Genomic DNA, 18595 nt, shown 5'->3' with positions numbered 1-18595 from the left:
AGGCTGGGTCCCAGGGCAGGCTAAGGAGAGAGAAGTGCTGTCCCTTTTGTGACCAAGCCTTGGAAGTCACAAGTATCACCTCCCCTGTGCTCCTTGGGCCAGGGAATCACAAGTCCCATCTAGATGCCAGGAGATACAGACTCTACCTCTGGGGCAGGGTGAGTGTCGTAAAGCAGGAACATCATGCAGGATGGGAAAGCATACTGGAGGGAGCTTTGGAAACTACAACCTGGCACGTCTGTCTAGGGAGGAGGGGAGGGAATCAGGGGAAGCTTCTGGAGGAGGCGATGCTTGACCTAAGTCCTCAAGACTGGAGAAAAGAAGATGTGGGGGTGGGGAAGGAGAGATCATCCATGGTGGGGGCGGCACCACACAGGCCAGAGGGTTGAAATCACTAGGGAAGTCAGAGCCACAGGCAGCCGCCTAATGCTGGAGAGCACGTATACAGCAGGGGTGGCCGGGACAGGCTGCAGGGGGAGGAGCTTAACCTGAAGATGTTCATCAGCCCCCTCCCGGGGTTGCTGATCACCGCGGAGTTGCCAACCCATTCAGAGAACTGGAGGAAAGACACCCCCAGATTTTGTATTCCATTGCCGAGACTGGGGTCAAGTCCCCACCAAGGTGATCTCAAAGATCACAGGGAGGCGTGGAGGATCTCCCCCGGCACTGCATCAGGAAAGGAAGTTTGAAGCTCAGGAGGGGGCAGTGACCATGGCCAAGGCCTGGTGAAGAAAGGCCCATTTGAGAGCTCTCTCTCCACCCAAGCTCCAGGCATCCTGGCTGTGTGTGGCATGGCTTGGAGAGACGGTGCTTGATGCTGCCCTGGATAAACTGCTAGGGACCCAAAGCTCCTGGGCAGGATTCCAGGAAGTGCCATGGGAGGCAGGATGTGTGGCTCAGTCCCCATCAGGATGGCAGGTGGACATTTGAGGTCAGTGTTTCAGTGCTTAGATTCATGGACTAGCAAAGCAAGGATACAAAGCATGAGTTTATTTTGCCTGTTAAGACAATCGACTACAGGGCTGGGGATGTGGCTCAAGCGGTAGCACGCTCGCCTGGCGTGCACGCGGCCTGGGTTCGATCCTCAGCACCACATACAAACAAAGATGTTGTGTCTGCCGATAACTAAAAAATTTAAAAAAAGACAATCGACTACCAAGGACACTTGTTATCTATCTCATGAAAGAAAGGATGTTTCGAGACTCTGAAAGGAAGGAAAGACATCATCTTAGAATAAAGCACCTCCTTTCCAAAGATCAAGCCCTGGAGATTGTGCACAGCGCCGTCCAGGTGGTGTCTGCTCAAGTTCTCTTGCAATTCCGCATGCACGCAGACCCAGGGGCTTGTGTGGCCCCACAGGGATTTACCCTCAGCTCAGTGGTCTCCCTGCTGTCTATGATGAGGTCATAGGTCCAAGCTTCAAAAAGGCAAATCAGTGTGGCTCTACCTGGGGTTCCACCTGTTGCTCTGTGAGTGGCTGGTCACAGGGGAACCAGAGAAGATGGGACCAGCGGCTGAAACCCGCCAGAAATTAGCCTTTTAGTACATCAGTCCTCAGAGGCTGTCGAAGATCATGACCATCTTCAGAGGCTGTCTACTCTCCAGGTTATGGAACCCCAGGGGATTTGCCGGACTGAAGCCAGCTCTTGTCCCAAATGCCTTGCCGAGCACACTCTGGCTAGACTAGGCATTCATTCGTCATCCTTGTCCTCTGGGTATAGACAGAGTGTCACTATTTACATAGTGTGGTTTGGGCTGGGTGCAGTGGCACAAGCCTGTAATCTGAGCTACCCAGGAGGCTGAGGCAGGAGGATCACAAGGTGGAGACCAGTCTGGGAAATTTAGCAAGACCCTGTCTCAAAATAAAAAATAAAAAACAAAAAAGGGCCAGGGGGGTGTTGTGGCTCAGTGGTAGAGTGCTCCTGCCATGGGGTTTAATCCTCAGTAACACACCACACACATGCACGTGCACACACACATATACACACCCCAAACCAAACAAAAAAGCATACACACACACAAAATCAAAAATAAATAAATAAAACCAAAGTGCAATTTTGATTTTTGAAACTTGGGCTTTATAGCTAGCATCTAAGTCAATTCTTCTTTTTGAAATGTTATGAATAGGTACCAAGGCCCAGAGAGTATTGTTCACTTACTCGAAGTCGCACAGCTTTGCTCCTAGAACTGGGATGATGCTGCAGGTCTGACAGCTTCTCCGGGCCAGTCTTGTTTGCACTGCACCATTTTCTCTCCTAGTCCTGAGGTCTGGCATGTCACTAAGGCACCAGATACCACTTTGCCCTGCTCCCTCAGGAGGCTCAGCTCCAGGACATGTGACTCAGGCATGAGCCAGCCTTTGCCCTGGCTGGAAAACCTGAGGCAGAGAGGCAGCCTCATGCCTGCCATGTCAGTCCATCCCCAACTCAGTTGTCAGCTGCAAACTGGATGTCCCCTCCTGGGAGGGTCCTCCCATGTTCTGTGATCAAATCTAACCTCTCCTGTCCTCTCACCTCGGCTGCCTCCTGGTGTTCCAGGGCTAGGCATTGACCACGGTCCCTCTGTCCACTCCCTCTCTTCTGGCTGCTTTCTCTCTTGGGACACATTCCCCAGGTCACCTGCTCTCTGGGCTTCCAAGTAGGTTTGGCTGATAGCAGGTGGCGGACCAGAGGGTGTGCAGAGGGGAGGAGCCAGGGCATTGCTCCTCCTACTCTCCACCCCTCCCAGCTCCAGTGCCCACTGCACAGGCCTGCCCTGGGTCAGTTCAGCCGGCAGCTCCTGGCTTCCAGTCAGGGCCACCCTTCTCTGTCCCTCCAGCTCTAGATGACGTCTGGGGCTTCCTCCATTGCCCATCTCTGGTGCCCCAATGTCTGGCTTGGCTTCTTGGGCTTTATAGCACCTAAGTCAATTCTTCTTTTTGAAATATTAGTGTGGCTCATACACTGCTGGTGGGACTGCAAAATTGGTGAAACGACTCTGGAAAGCAGTGTGGAGATTCCTCAGAAAACTTGTAATGGAACCACCATTTGACCCAATTATCCTACTCCTTGGCATATACCCAAAGGACTTAAAATCAGCATACTACAGTGATGCAGCCACATCAACTTTCATAGCAGCTCAATTCACAATAGCTAAACTATGGAACCTACCTAGGTGCCCTTCAACAGATGAATGGATAAAGAAAATGTGGTATATATACACAATGGAATATTACTCAGTCATAAAGAAGAATGAAATTATAGCATTTGCTAGTAAATGGATGGAGGCTATTATGCTAAGTGAAATAAGCCAATCCCCCCAAACCAAAGGCCAAATGTTCTTTCTGATATGTGGATGCTGACTCACAATAGGTGAGGGGGCGGGTAGTGGAGGTTCACCAGATTGGACATGGGAGAATGAGGTGGGGGGAGGATAAATGGGAGTGGAAACGACAGTAGAATGAATCAGACATAACTTTCCTATGTTCATATATGAATACTCGACCACTGGAACTCCACACCATGTACAACCACAAGAACGGGAAGTTATACTCCGTGTATGTGTGATATGTCAAAATACACTCTACTGTCAAGTACACCTAAAAAGAAGAACAACAACAAAAGAAATACTAGTGTGGCCCCTGCTGCCTGCTGGTCCTCTGGTTGATGCTGTTCCTACTTGGAGGACAGTGTAAAGAGTGGCCAGTGTTACCTCCCTTGCCCAGTGAGTCAGGAGACTGAGCCTCTGGAACCCTTCCAGTCTCTTCTCCCTGCCTCGGCCTTGGACAAGTTCTCATCTCCACTCCCTCCGGGGCTCACAGCCAGCCCAGTGGCCACCCGCCCCACCACTGTTCTGGGGGCCATTCTAAAATGTCAATCAGATCATGCTTTGGATCAGCCCCCTACACACACACAGCTTTACAGATCAAGCCTGCACTTTGGAGTCAGCCTTGCCAATTTGGTCCCAAGCTACACCCCATCACCAGACTAGTCATTTTCCAAACACTCCATGCAATGCCCTCTATCTCTTGCTCTACCTGGCTCCCTCTCCAGGGCTGCTTTCTCTTTTTCACTAGAGAAAAATCTGTCGATTCTTTAAGTCCTGCAGCAAATGCTGCCTCTTCTGGGGTAAAACATGCCACTCCCCATTCTGCCTTCCGTGGCCCCTCTTTCCTGCGTTTTTAGCAGTCCTTGCAGGCGAGGGGGATTTCCCTGTCTGAGCCCTCCTTGTCTCAGGTACTGGGCGTCCCATGGCAGAGCACCATGGCCAGCCCAATCCAGGAATTCGGTAAATGTTTGTGGACTGGAATGAAAAATGCTCTTTTGGAATCTGCTGTCTGCCCCTGCCCCACACTCTGGGAGATGGGGCCTGGTTCTGGGTCCCATTCCTGTTTGAACAATCCACTGGAGAGTTACAGGCCTCCCCCTCTTTAACACGGGGGCTGTGCATTTCAGTGACATTCTCAGTGACCCTGGTTAATGTTTAATTTCAGCGTCTTTGTTTTCTGTAAAGCTGATAACAGGGTAGTCTACCTGGGAATGCAAGAGCAAGACCCACAAGAAGAAAACAAACACCCACCGTGTTTTTACTTAACAATTAAAAATTAATCATTTTCCAGAGCTTTTCTGGGATGGATGGAAATGAATTTGGAATGCTAACTGTAGTTCTCCCAAAGGAAATAAATCAGATAAAGTGATTATTATCAGTGATGCTTTCATCCAGCCCTCTATAGCCAGAACTTGGCACAGCAGCTATAGGTTCGGCTCTAGAAAGGTCTGGTTTTCCTGAAACTTCCGTCAGGGTCACTTTCCTACATCACAACCTAGATAGCTTCCTTGGGGATCCTGGATGAAGCCAGCACTTATCAACTGTAAATTCAAGGCCTCTATTTTTTGGCCTCTCCCTTCTTTTTCAGCCTTGACTGTCTGGGTTGGAGTCCTCTTTTCCAGCCAGACACATCCTGTTTATAGATCTCAGGCATGCCACAAGGTAGGGCTCACTCCTGCCTCTGTGAAGGCAGGGTAGAATATGGTTAGGAGTGTGAGGTCCAAATATGGACTCCCTGGGTTCCACCATGCCCTGGCTGTGACAGCCACCCATCACCTCCAGGAAGTCTGCTCTGATTTCCCCAACCTCTAGCATGCATTTCTCCCAGGGGTCTACCTGCTCAAATGCCATCTCATTGCCCCTTGTGGACATTGCCGTCTCCACAGTCTTGTTGTATCTATTTCATTTCCCATTTATTCATGTGTTGGTCTAGACTGTCCACTTGGACTATAAAACTCTGTGACCAAAACAGGTCTATCATGGGTCTCTAGTCCCTGAGACTGCCTTCACAAATAAGAGCCATCAAAAGCACTCACCGTTGGCTTTGCCAAATGAAGGCAGCATAGCCCTTCATTTGGCAAAGGGCATGTGAAAAACTTCATGGGTCATTGAACTTGAGCCAAATAACTGATTAAAACAGATGGAAATCCACAGTAAGCTATGGCCAGAGCTAGCCACTTTCGGGACAGGATGCTCAGTGTCTGTAGGTTTATTTCTACTTACAAAATAGGTCTCGGATTTCTTTTTCTCTGAGAAGTCAGAATAATCATGAACAAGAAATGGGTGTGAGTTAACACTTAGGTCAATGGCTAACACTCTTTTTCTCCTTTCAAACCCGCCTCTCCTGAGCCACCCTGCAGGGTGGTCTGGCACCAGTTTCTCTCTGTTGGTTTTCCTGTGTCTCTGCTTGCTGCCTCGGCCCCTCCCAAGCAGCCAGGACAGAGCCTGGGCTGCATGTCGCCTTCAGAGCCTGCTTCCTGGCTGGTGGGGGAAGACCAGGAGCACAGGTGCTACCTTCTGGAGTGATGTTTGCCAGTTTAAGAGATCCGAGGTGCACAAACTGATAGGTCACCCTGGAACCCAGGACCTTAGGTAAGTTTCTTTCCTTCTGTGGACCTCAGTTTTCCCCATCGGTTATTCAAGAAAATTGGATCATATAACCTGGAAAGTTCTATCCAGCTCTCTGATTCAGAGATTTGGGGGAAGCTGTGAAGAGATCTTGCTAGCCTGAACACAACTTGACGAAATAGCATTTAGAGTAGTGTTTCTAAACTATAATAACATATGAATCACTTGTACCTAGATACCATGTATCAGTGAGTCTGAAGAGGAATCTTAACCTGCATTTTTTTAAACAAGCTCCAGGTGATGCCAAATCTGTGCCCACTCTGGTGTATTTGAGGAGTGAAGTTTAAGGTGTGGTCCTAGGACTGCAGCATCAGCATCACCCAACTGGAACAGGCTTGGATCAGAAACTCTGGGGTGCTGCCTGGCAACATGTGTTTTAAGTTGCTCAAAGGTGGTTCTGGTGCAGCTTAAGTCGGAGAACTACTAATTTATGAGAGCTGCTTCTGAACTTGGGGGCAGATTGGAAACTTTTAGAGTTTCTGAAATATTGGTAGCTGAGTCTGGTACCCAGGTGTTCTAATTTAACTGGGATGGGGTGCCTTCTGGGCATTGGGATTTTTACAAGATCCCAAAGTTACCAGGCTGTTGGCGCACACCTGTAGCCTGTAATCGCTGCGATCTGGGAGTCTGGGCAGTAGGTTTACAAGCTAAGAGCTGCTTGGCGATTTGTTGAGACTCTCCAAAAAAAAAAAAAAAAAGATAATAAAATAAAAAGGGCTGGGGATGTAGTTCAGCGGTAAAGAGCTCCTGGGTTCAACTCCAGTATTGCAAAAGGGGAAAAAAAAACACTCAGGGGATTCTAATACGAGATCATGAGCTTTGAGAACACTGAAGATGAGGGTGTAGGCCGGAGATTCCCCTGAAAGCACTCGCCGGGCAATGGCCACTAGGGCGCGCTGTCGTGCCGTCTGGGAGGCCGGCGGGTGGCCGGCGACTGGCGGAACTCCAGCCTGGGAGGCGGCGCGCTGCGCCCAGGGCCGGCGCCTCCGGGAGCGGCTCCTGGCCGAGGCCTGCCCTGCCGGTGCATCTGTACCTAATTAACGTTGCTGCTGGCCGCGGCCTCGCGGCGCTTGACGTCAGCGATGAGCCGGGTGCTGGGGAAACGTGCGCTGCAGCCACTCGGCACAGGGCGCTCCACCGCGGCCAGCCCTGCTGCTCTCCCTTCCAGAAGGGACTCCGCGTTCATCTCTGGCTCTGAGCCATGGCTCATGCTGCTCACATGGGCCAGGATCCTTTCCTCACTTCCACATGACTGGGCACCAGTTTTCTCCCTGTTCCTTGGGGTCCCTTGCTCCTCCCCTTCTTTAGCAGGACTCCTGAGATCCCAGGAAACCCCAAGTCAGCTGCAGGAACCAACTTGCTTTGCAGGTTTCCTCTCTTTCCCCAGCTGCCTTCCCTAGGTTCTTTTCTTTTCTCGCTGCTTGCTCTTCCCTTTCCTCTCTGATCTGAGCTGTGTGGGTCAGGTATTTCCAGCTAAAATGTTTTCATACATAAGGGTGGAAGAGATGAGGCCAGGCTTGCCTTAGTTCTCTATGCCAGGTAAGACAGTGCCATTTGGAAGGAACATTGTATATATGATTTGCAGGTTGGCAGGTATCTGGTTGTTGATAGAACTTCAATTAAAAAAAAAAAAAATTCTCCCTTTAAGTGGGGGTGGGAGTTTTTTTCTGGAGCAAGAACCGGTCAAGTACAGCAATGTCTCCTGTCTAACTTCCCTAGCTGGCTGGAGACATCCTCCTCCCCCTCCCCCAGGATTCTGCCGGCAGCACGCCAGCCTTGCCTTTATCATAGAGCTCCACTTCATACTTCATTCCTGCTTATAACCGGCCCCTCTCATCTGTTTGATATTCGGTGTCACTGGTGTGAGGCTGCTTTTGGAGAATAGCCATGTGAGTGAAAGAAGCTCGATTCCCCTGATGTGGATGATGCCTGATGCCCTGCCGGTTCCACAGCTCATAATTCTGAGAAGAGAGGAGGCAGCAATTCTCGGGAGCAGAGGCAACCTTCCTTCCTGTCCCTCCCTCTGGCCCTGACTCCAGGGCCTGTTCCTGGTTTCCTCATGTGAACCCCAAACTGATCCCCAGCCAGCATAGTCAGGCGGGCATTCCCTGAAGCCCAGGTGGGCCAGGCTGTTAATACTGGGCAGTTGGTAGGAAGCCAGGCTAGCCCAGGGGAAACTGAGGCGAGAGAGGGGAAGGGACTTGCTCAAGGTCATATACCTGCTTTCTGGAAGATTCCCTTTCCAGCTAATTCCTCAGAAACTCCGGCTGGGCCCAGGTGTGACACGTTTCTGCAGTATTGGGAGTGTGGTCACCAGGCCCAGAGGGAGCTGGTTAAATTAGAAAAGCACAAGTCTCCCCTTGAATCTAAATGATGTGCTGTTCCTGGGGTGCAAATGTCATTCCAGAGCTCAGGCTGACCCTGGGTGCCAGTAAGTCACAGCCTGGGCAGGGGCTAGGGGTGGAAACTGCCTCCTAAGGGTTTAGAGGGGAATTAGCCTGTCAGGATAGAGGGTCCGACAGGGGACAGAGGCTGGGAAGGAGATGTGGCACATCAGAACAGATCTTGCTTCTTCCAACATGGACTCTGGAAATGAAGGTCCAGGTCTTGATTTGGGTCTCAAATGGGAGTGGCCAAGGAGATTTAGGCAGCCACACCAGTTTCCCTACTGCCTTGAGTATGTGTCTGGCTAAAACCCACTGGAAATCAGAGACTTGTGAAAGAACAGCTCAAGGAAGACCAGAGATCTGTGCTTGTGTTTTCCAGGGAACTCAAGAGTAGACCTGGAGAGGGACTGGCTCAGGGTCACTGGACAATTAGCAGCACAGCTGGAGCTTGGATTCAGGCTTTGGACACTGAGCCATGTGTCCCCACCACACTGTCCTTCCCCTGTGGATAGATGTCCTGATCCCGTTCTGCAGGGGTCTCCCTCTCTCCTCTCTTTGGGGTATATACTGTGTGTATGCCTTTGTGTGTGCAGATATTTCCAGGTCTGTCTCTACCTAAAATCCTAACGGCTTTCTAGAACCCAGCAAAAATGATTCTATAACCTTAGTCACCTATTCCAGGAGCACTGTCAGGAATTCTTTTGTGTCCACTTCACACAAATCCCCCATGTTCTAACTTAAGTCGCTCCAGGTGGGGCTGGGTGGACTCAGAGGGACTTACTCCAAGGGCCCCCTTAACCCTAAACCAACAGGATGCCTAAGGAAGAATGCTTGCCCCAGGGTGTGCGTGCCTGACAGGGCTGCCTTGAGTCCAAATTGCAGTCCTGAGTTTGCCTGCTGTCTCTGCCTGAGATCTTGAATGATGCTGCTGTGCGGGGTGCTGCTTCTAGCCAGTGATTTATCATCTGTTTACTCAGAGAAACTGCCTGTTCATTTCTGCTGGTGGGAGGGATGGAGGGAAGGAGGGGAGCTGCAGAGGTAGCTGGCAGGGATGACTTATACACTCCCCTGACTGGTGACCTCCATTAACTCTTTCTCCCTGCTGTTCTCTACCTGATGAGAAACAGGGACTGCCCTCCCTCCCACCAGGGAGGCTTCAGGTTCATTTTCTGTCTGAAGGCCATTACTTGCAAAAATTCCACCCACTTGATAAGCCAGGAGGAAAGAAGTCAGACCATAGAGTCCCACTCTGCACCGGGTGATCTTCCTGGATCCTGTGTGGCAATCCTCAGATGAGGCGTTGTTTCCATTTCACAGATGAGATAAACCATGCTGACAGAGCCTCAATTGTCTGAAGTCACAGAGCAAGGAAGTGGAGCTGGGATCCCAACTCTCATTCTGTTAGTGCCAAAGTTCATGCTCTCCGTGGACCAGGGTTTCTGAAAGTGTGAGTCTCAGGCCACAGGCCTTGCAACCGCTTCCTCATTCAGATAGTTGTTTCAAACACGTAATTGTTGACCCAGGCACTGTTCCAGACTCAGGGGATTCAGCAGTGAACAAGACAAGTCCTGTCCTCGTGGACTTTCCGTTCCTTGGGAGGACTAAGAAGTATAAAACATAAGTTGATTGCATGGTATAATTTCTATCATATCACTTCTATGATAGTACTTGGAGGGGAAAAAAACCCGAGTTTTTGTGGGATAAAGAGATGGGGCATGAGGAGGAGGTGAGTGGGTTGTGATTTTAAATATAGTGGTCAGAATGGAGCTGACTGTGAAGGTGACACTTGAACCAGGACTTGGAAGAATGAGTGCTTTGCTACTGACACTGCATTTTTCTGAGCTTCTTTCTACTGCTTGTTCCTGGGCGCCGGAAAGGGATTTTACTAAGTCATTTATTGCCCACCAAAGTTTGGTAATCCCTGCTCCTCACCCTGTGTGCCTTGCCTATGCAAAGGACTTTTGCCTAACAGGTCAGGAAGTATTTGCTCAGACCTACGTGCAGCTTCAGAGATCCTAGCAAGAAGAATCCAGAGTCCTGCTGATGAATCCCTTCGTGACATGGTAATCAGCTCGTACACAGTAACTCCAACAGGCAAAACCCTCCCATGACTGTGACTGAGTTGGGAAAGTTCCTAGTTGGCATGGGACAGGATGATGGTGTCTGGTCAAGGTGCAACCAGGTTACCAAAGCAGCAGGTTGGTGTCATGAGAAGGGCGTGGCCTGGAAGAGTTGGGTTGTAAGTCAGACTCACCTCCTGCGAGCTTGGGCCAGTCGTTTGCTTTGGGGAGTTGTAGTTTCCAAGGTTGGGAACTGGAGATGTTAAACCTTCCCCTTGGCACCCCACGATGCTGCCATCACCTCTACCGCCAGCCAATCCTTGGGTCTGTCCACCCTCCATCATCACCCCTACCTTCAATGTCTTCATTTCATTATCATCAGTATTTCTGGTGTGGCCTATACTGAGATCAACACAATTCCAGCCCGATTAAATAATTTGGAACCTTGCCTAGGACTTATGGGAAGGCAGTTTGACCTGAAATAATAATGGATAAAAACTGTGTGGGGAGTCATTTACTGGGATATTGAAGTCTTTAATTTTGGAAGCTCTGTTCACTGAGGTTCAAAGGTGGGATTCGTGTCACTCACTCTTCTTCTGGGGGAGCCAGACAAGTGTCTTGTAGCTTTAGTTGCAGTAAAAGCTGCCACGAACAGCAGCTTCAGACTTCCCCCAGTGGCAGGGAGCTGCCTCCGTGCCCAGCCCTATTAACTGTTGGCTTCCCAGTGGCTGGACCCAGCCAAAAACATCCTCTGCTGTTTGAAGTGCTTATTGGAAAAGCAGATTTGGTCTTGGCTGTAGCTCTGAGCAGTTCCTTGTGTGGGGTGCTCCCCAGGGCTGTAATTGAACACAAGAAAGCATCGCCTACTTTTGGCATTCTTGCTTTCATCTCAAAGTCACATTTAAAATTTTATATTTAAAGAAAGTCAGGGAAAGGGGCCAACACGGCTCACACGGCCACTGGTGCCAAAACACCCAACACAGCAGCTCCAGAAACGAGGCTGCAGAGGATTAGGGGGGAATTAGAACCATACCATGGGCCAGTGCTGCACGCCAGGTTTCCGGGAGCTCGGCCATGCAGCCTGACCTGCGAGGTGCCTTTGAGGCTGGGTCCTGCTGCCATCTGGGCTCTGCAGAGCAGAGGTTCTGAGGCTTTGACTCTGACCTCCCTCGCTCCAGTCCAGCCAGGTGAGAATTTTCTAAAAGCCCAGAAGACAGGGAGGCTACAGTCTGCATGCACAGCTCGGCTCCCCTGGCTGACCAGCCTGTTCTATGGGAGGGGCACTCTTCCCAACCCTCTGGCCAGACTGACACTGGTGACTGTGAACCATGAAACTAGTTGAGGGAAAGGCCTGTGTCCTTCTCCTTTGCCTCCTCCCCTCCTGGCCGGATTCTGAAAATAGTAAGTGTTGCAGGGAAGTTTGTTAGCAACCCTTGCAAAGGATTATTGTTGCATAATCACCTTGCGTCCCACTATGATCCCTTCATCTTTATTAGGAATTTTTGTTTATAGGAAATCATCATTATTTCTGTAGTTGGTTCCCCCTCTGGGTGTAGGATCCTATATTTAACCCTGATTTGCACTAAGCTTATTTAATTTTTTTTTTTTTTTGGTTGTAGATGTACACAATACCTTTGTTTTACTTTTATTTATTTTTTATGTGGTGCTGAGGATCCAACCCAGTGCCAGGCAAGCTACCACTGAGCCACAATCCCAGCCCTTGCACTAAGCTTATTGATACCTTGTGTTTGGAAAAGGAAGGAAGAAGAAAGGAAGGAAGAGAAGGAAGAAAAAGATTGTGTTCTTTATAACCAAGAAATTTACTGAATAAAATTATTAAAATAACCTTCCTATTTTCCGAGTCATAGAAAGGAGGAGGGAAGTAAATGTATAAAACTTAAAACTATTCTTAAGTTTAATTCTGAGACTGTTCGTGCCCAAGAAAAAAGAAGAGGGGGGAAAAGGAAATATATAGGCTCCTTAGGAGAGAGAACATTTATCTTGTTTTTGAGTTCCAAGAGAAATTTCTGGGGTTGGGGTTATAGCTCAGTGGTAGAGCGCTTGCCTAGCATGCTCAAGATCCTGGACCCAGTACAGGGGTGGAAAAGAAGAAATTTCGAAGGATTTCTGTAGAGTATCCAACGGACCAGTGTGTTGACAATAGTTTCATACAAAATGCAGAAGTGGATTTGTCTGTGACGACTGTGAACCAGCATTTAGTGTCATCATAGGGACTAGTAGAGGGACTGGTGGGGGAGGTGAGGAGTTTAGATTATAATAGAAGAAAATCCAGGAGGACTGATCAAGTCCTCTGACCTGTCCATAGTGCACTTGATACTTAAGGGCACTTTGAATTGGATCTAAGACAGGCAAGCAACAGAATGAATAAATGTCTAGGTCAGAATGCATGTCAGAGGCATGGTTTCCAGTACCACAGCCCCAGCCAAAGACTCAGTGAACCAGCTAATACCTGAGTTTTGGTGTTAGTGCCCGTCCTGTGCCATACGTGTGTGCACATGTGTGAATGGCTGTGAACAGAAGCCCTCTCCTCTGTCCTACCTCCCCCACCCCCTACACACACCCCATCACAGAAAGGGGCTCTCAGCAGCCTGTAATCAGCTCCTCTGCCAGTGGTTGATTTTGATAACCAGCCAAAAATACAGGATCTTTCCAGGGTCTGAAGATCGTTAACTCTTTGGAAGAACAACAGGATAGTCTCTGAATTCTCAGTACTGACAGCCTGGGGGCAATAGGCTTAATTACTTCAACTAAATATTCAGGAACAGAATGAAGGAGTCTTTGCTCCTCTGCTGCAGATTCCCTGTTAGACTGCGCTGCCCTCTCTGGAGCTGAACTGGATTCCCCGGGCCACCTGTCCTGCCCTTGATGGTGTTTCTCACTTTGGGAGATGTTGATTTTAGGAGCCAAACTGAACAGTGTTTCTTCTGTGTCCTTAACTGAGGACCTAGTGTGTTCCAGGCACTTGGCTTGCAAGGGGTGACAAACAGGTCCCCTACCCTGGAAGAAGTGGAGAATGTGACATCCCCTCTCCCATGTGTATATAACTATGAGACGACGTTATCCCACATGCAATGAGAATATGCTGGGAAATAAAAGTAAATTCTCAGATTCTGCCTTTCTCAGCTGGCTTTCCTTCTCGGGAGCTAGGGCCCATTTTCTTTCTATATCATGATTGACACCATTGCTGACCATTGGGCCCTTTGACCAAAGTTGGCCTGGCTTTGGTGTAAATGCTGTAAGCTGAGTTACTGCAAAGACTCTCCTGAATTCTGAGAACAGGGCCTTCCCCTCTGCCATAAATGTGGGCTGAGCCAGGACAGGAGGCTACAGCAGTGAGGGGTGCCTGCCCCTGCATTCTCTTCTTGCCAGGTGGCCTGAGTGTCAATCCCTGAGAGACTACAGACTGTGGCCATGGGACAGGGCTTCTTGACTCATGTGGGGAGGGAACCCCTGTCCTATTCATCCTCCTCCAGCTAAAAGAGCGGCTGATGTTTCCCTGTCTTGTTTTCACCTGGGACAAACAGGGGCAGCATGAGATGGCAAATGGGACCAGGGAGCCTGGATGCAGGTAGAGCCTTAGTCTCAAAGCCCTTTCCTTAGCATTTCACAGAACATAGCCACACTGTCACCCTGAAGAGGGTCTATATAGAGAAGCTTGATCTTGTGACTTCACATGAAACAGCAAGCGGTTTCTTTCCCAAACCAGTTGTTCTTAACCATTGTCTACCCCAAAAACCTGGAGGATTCTCAACGAGGTCCCTGGACCAGCAGCACCAGGGAACTTGTTAGAACTGCGTCTCAGAGTATTGGCTTGGAAGCTTGGGCTGGGGCCCAGTGATTTGTGTTTGACCAAGCCCGCCAAGGACTTCTGATGCCTGCTGGGTGTGGAGCTGCTCAGGAAGAATGAGTCAGGATGGTAGTGATTCTTGGCCACAGGAGGATCTTCTGGGGTGTGTGCCAGAATCTCTGGAATTGGGGTGGGATGACACACATGGTTTGAAAAAGCCACCCTACTCTCTATGAGAGTCAGGAATCCAGAACTGAATTTTGCATAGGAGGAAACATCTCATGCAATGGTCTATTTTTTTTGAACGTTTTTTGGTAAGCTCTGGAGATTTTATAACATTGGAGTGACTTGTGTTTGGCCTGGACACCTCCCTTATCTTGTTTTACAAAGAATTCCTCTATGGAAGGAGGGCGTTGTGGCCCCTGCAAGAACTTGAGTTTGTAGACCCACGTGTGGTGTTTTTTTTTTTTTTTGCTGTCATCAAACAAGCATGTGTATCTATATATTTCTTTCTTTCTTTTTCCTCTTTTTTCTCCCCAACATGTTCCTTAATGGAAGCATGTCAGGAGTCCCTTTTTATTGCCCTTGACAGGGAAAAGATATAGCCTAAGTTGTTTAAAGTGTTTGTAAACAGTGGTAGATGCCGGTATGTTTTTCTCAACAGTGTTCTATCTGGGAAGCTCTTTGGACTTGAGGAGTTGGGTGGTAAAAATAAGGAGTGTTTTCCTTAACCCACCATCCAGCTGCTATCTGCTGCTAGATATCCTGTAACCCACCATCCAGCTGCTATCTGCTGGTAGATATCCTGTAACCCACGATCTAGCTGCTATCTGCAGCGACTGCTTCTACTTGCCAGGCAAACCCCAGAGGAAGACCTGCTTCTTAGAAAGTGTGTTTTCCTGTTGAAGTGGGTAGCATTGATCTCAGGGCTTATCTGGGTGACAGGCTCCACCTCCTCTGAAGGTGGTGTTTCCCTTGTGGCTGCTGAGGCAGGAAGCAGGTGTCAAGGAGCTAACCTCATGGCCTCCCCAGAGCCAGCCAGGTTTACCACCAACTGTGGCCTGTGCTGATCTTGCTGATTGCTGAGTGGCTCTTGGCTCCCTAAGAGATGGGGTGTGCTGATGGTGCTCAGCAGATCCGGTGTGGCAGATCAGAGTGGGAGTCTCTGGGCCTCCCTGGTATCAACCGAAGTTCTGAAAGGACCCAGGGCTGCCACTCAATTTGAGCAGATGGCCCAGCAGGCACCTCACTGGAGGAAGGGAAGCCAGTTTCGTAAGGGACGGTCTCCCCTGAGCTCTGACCTTGCCCCTTACCAGAGATCCACAGATAGGGCAGTTTGTTGGTTTGTCTACTCAGACATTCCAAGCATCTAGAATAGTGTCTGGCATATAGTAGGTTCTCAATAAATATTTGTTGACTAAATAAATTTCTCTTGTACCTTTTCCCCAATGGGACCCAGCATCCTCTTAACCTGACAGGGAAGAAATTAAAGGACTTGTCCCTAGGTGGTCGGCTGCTCTTCTGATGCCCTAGGGACCAAGAAGGGAACTGAGAGATGATTGTCACCCTTCTTTAGATATGACCAAGGGGCAGCTCAGAATGACAGATGAAATGAGTTCCTCATACTAGTGTGTTACCTGTTTATAAAATTGCTGGGCCAACCCCTGCCATCTCACCCCTCCCCAACTCTGAGGCTAGAATCCAGCATTCCAGGTAAAGACAGAGGAGGTGACTTAGATGCACAGGGCTTTGCAGATATTGAAGGCAACTGATTCTCTGGAAGCTGATTATATATATATACTGGGAATGGAATCCCAGGGATCACTGAGGTACATCCTTAGCTCTTTTTAATCTTTTTTTTTTTTTTTTTTTTTTTGAGGCAAGTTCTTGTTAAGTTGCTGAGAGTCTCACTAAGTTGCCAAAGCAGGCCTCAAACTTGTGTTTCCTCTGCCTCAAGTTTTCCAAGGTGCTGGATTAATGGTATGCACCACCATGCCCAGCTGACAGCTGACTTTTAAACCAGTAGTTCACCCAGAAGTTAGAGGACTACCTGACAGAGCTGCATAGGGGTTCACCATTGGAGGGGCCTGTGGCCAGTGTGGTGGAGCCTGGGGCTTCTATGGTGAATTCCTGCTGAGTGCAATGTGACAGAGGGCTCTCCGACCCAGACCCTCCAGCTTGAAGGACCCCACTGAATCCTGACCTCCACCCACCACTCTAGCTCAGACAGAAGTCAGAGGATTATTGGTGATAATCATAAAATATTAGTGATATTAACAGAAAGACAACCCCTGGGCCTTGACTGAGCAGTAGATGGTAACGTATAAAGGTACGTGTGTCTCTGTTGTGGTTTTTAAACCTTCCTTTCTGTCTAAAGGTGGTGACAGTGATCCTGTGGTGCCCTCCTTGGTGGGGTTGGCAACAAATATGACAAGATGAGAGTGACTGGGAAAAAGAGCAATGAGTGGATCCAGGGGTGACATGCCACATAGATCTCAAATTAGATAGCACTGGTCATTGTTCTTCAAGGAAGCCTTGGCCTCGCTCTTCCAAGCTCAGCTAGAAAGGAAACGCAGGAAAGAGACTTGCTGGAGGCCCAGGGTGGCCCTGGGCATTGATGGTTGTGAATATAACTGAGTCAGAATAGCACGGGGCACCTGGCGAGAGACCATTTAGGACTCATTCAATTGTTCCACCATTCATCATTCAAAAAATGTTTCCTGAACAGCAGCGTGGCCCACATGGTACGAGCACCTAGGACAATGATGAGTCAGAGACGCCCTCACGGAGTTTACAATCCAACTGGCCTTGCACTGACTCGCCTACCCTTCTTCTCCAGGGATGACTTGGCTTCCTACTTCAATGAAAAATAGAAGCCATCAGAGGAGACTGTCATGACCTTCTTCTTCTTCTTTTTATTTTTTTGCAGGGGGATACCAGGGTTTGAACTCAGGGGCACTAAACCACTGAGCCACATCCCCAGCCCTATTTTGTACTTTATTTAAAGACAGGGTTTCTTTCACTGAGTTGCTTAGCGCCTTGCTTTTTGCTGAGGCTGGCTTTGAACTCGCAAGCTTCCTGCCTCAGCCTCCTGAGCTGCTGGGATTACAGGCGTGTACTACCACACCAGCTTATTCATGAGCTTCTGTTCCCACATCATCGCCTACCCCACCGCATGCCTGTGGTTTGTCTCTGCCTCTCCTGTCATGTGGATAAATATCCTATGCCCTGGCTAAGACCATCTCTCCACCTGCATTGTCTATCCCATGTCCTCCTGGCAGCTCCAGGACATGCCCAGTGTCTCTCCTCCCTCCTGGGACCATCTGTCCTCCCCTCTCTGCTGGGTCTCTTCTAGCAGCATTCTATCACGCTATCACCTCTGCCGTCCAGAGGTACCTTCTCTTGTCCCATTTTCTCTTCCAGGAAAATGGCTCCAGCTCTTTCCTCTTTACAGCTAAACTCTTAAAACCGTTATCTGCACTTGCCATCTCCAAAGCCTCTCCTCCCGTTCACCCATGAACTCACCCCAATCAAACTGTCACCCTTTGCTCTTGCCAGGGCTGCCAATGTCCTCATTTTGCTACACCCAGTGGGTGTTCTTGAACTCTTCTTATCTGGTTCCTTGCAGTAGCCGCACCACCACCCCTGCCTTCAGTTTCTTCTCCACCCAGCTTCCACAGTGCCTTTCTCATTATTTCCCACTACTCTCTTTCACCTCAGGACTTTTACACTTCCTGCTGCTCCTGAGCTTGGACCTTTTTTCCTCCAAGATTTTTGCTCAAATATCACCTTAGTAAAGACTTCCTATTTAAAATCACAACCTCTTCCACCCACATTCCCCATCCCTTCCCCCTGCTCTATTTCCTCTGTGTTCTTACCACTCTTTAATTTAGAGGCACACCAATTCAGTGGTGGTGGGGGTGGGGGAACCTGTCCTGGGTTCAGATAATGAGATGCAATATCTGAGAGAATTGAGGGGATGGGGCGTGTACTCAGGGTCAGGCTGCTCCTCACAGCGCCACGCCCTTAGCAATGCTGTACAGCGTTCCCTCCAGCCAGGGTGGGCTGCCTCTAACCCCCTACTATGTCCCCACACTGTATTTCCATGTTTATTCTGCTAAGTCCCTGCACTAAGATGTAGCTACCAGAGAGTGGGGTGTTTTGTCTCTTTATTCACCACTGTGACAATATCTGACACATGGTAGGTGCTCGTTAAGTCTTTATGAATGAATGATTGAATGCAGTAGAGGATGTCAGGGAAGCCTGTTGTTAGGGTATCAGGAGGGTTTCTTGGATGATTTGGTGTCTGCATTGCTCATAACAAGGAGAAAGCTACTCTGGGCAGAGGGAAGAGTAGGCACAAGAGCCTGGGGCAGCTTCACTGTCAAGGCCATTTGTCAAGGGTC

Source organism: Callospermophilus lateralis, chromosome 10 (genome assembly GCF_048772815.1).
Source record: "Callospermophilus lateralis isolate mCalLat2 chromosome 10, mCalLat2.hap1, whole genome shotgun sequence".
In the NCBI taxonomy this organism is placed as follows: Eukaryota; Metazoa; Chordata; class Mammalia; order Rodentia; family Sciuridae; genus Callospermophilus; species Callospermophilus lateralis.
Note: the sequence above shows the minus strand (reverse complement) of the source record.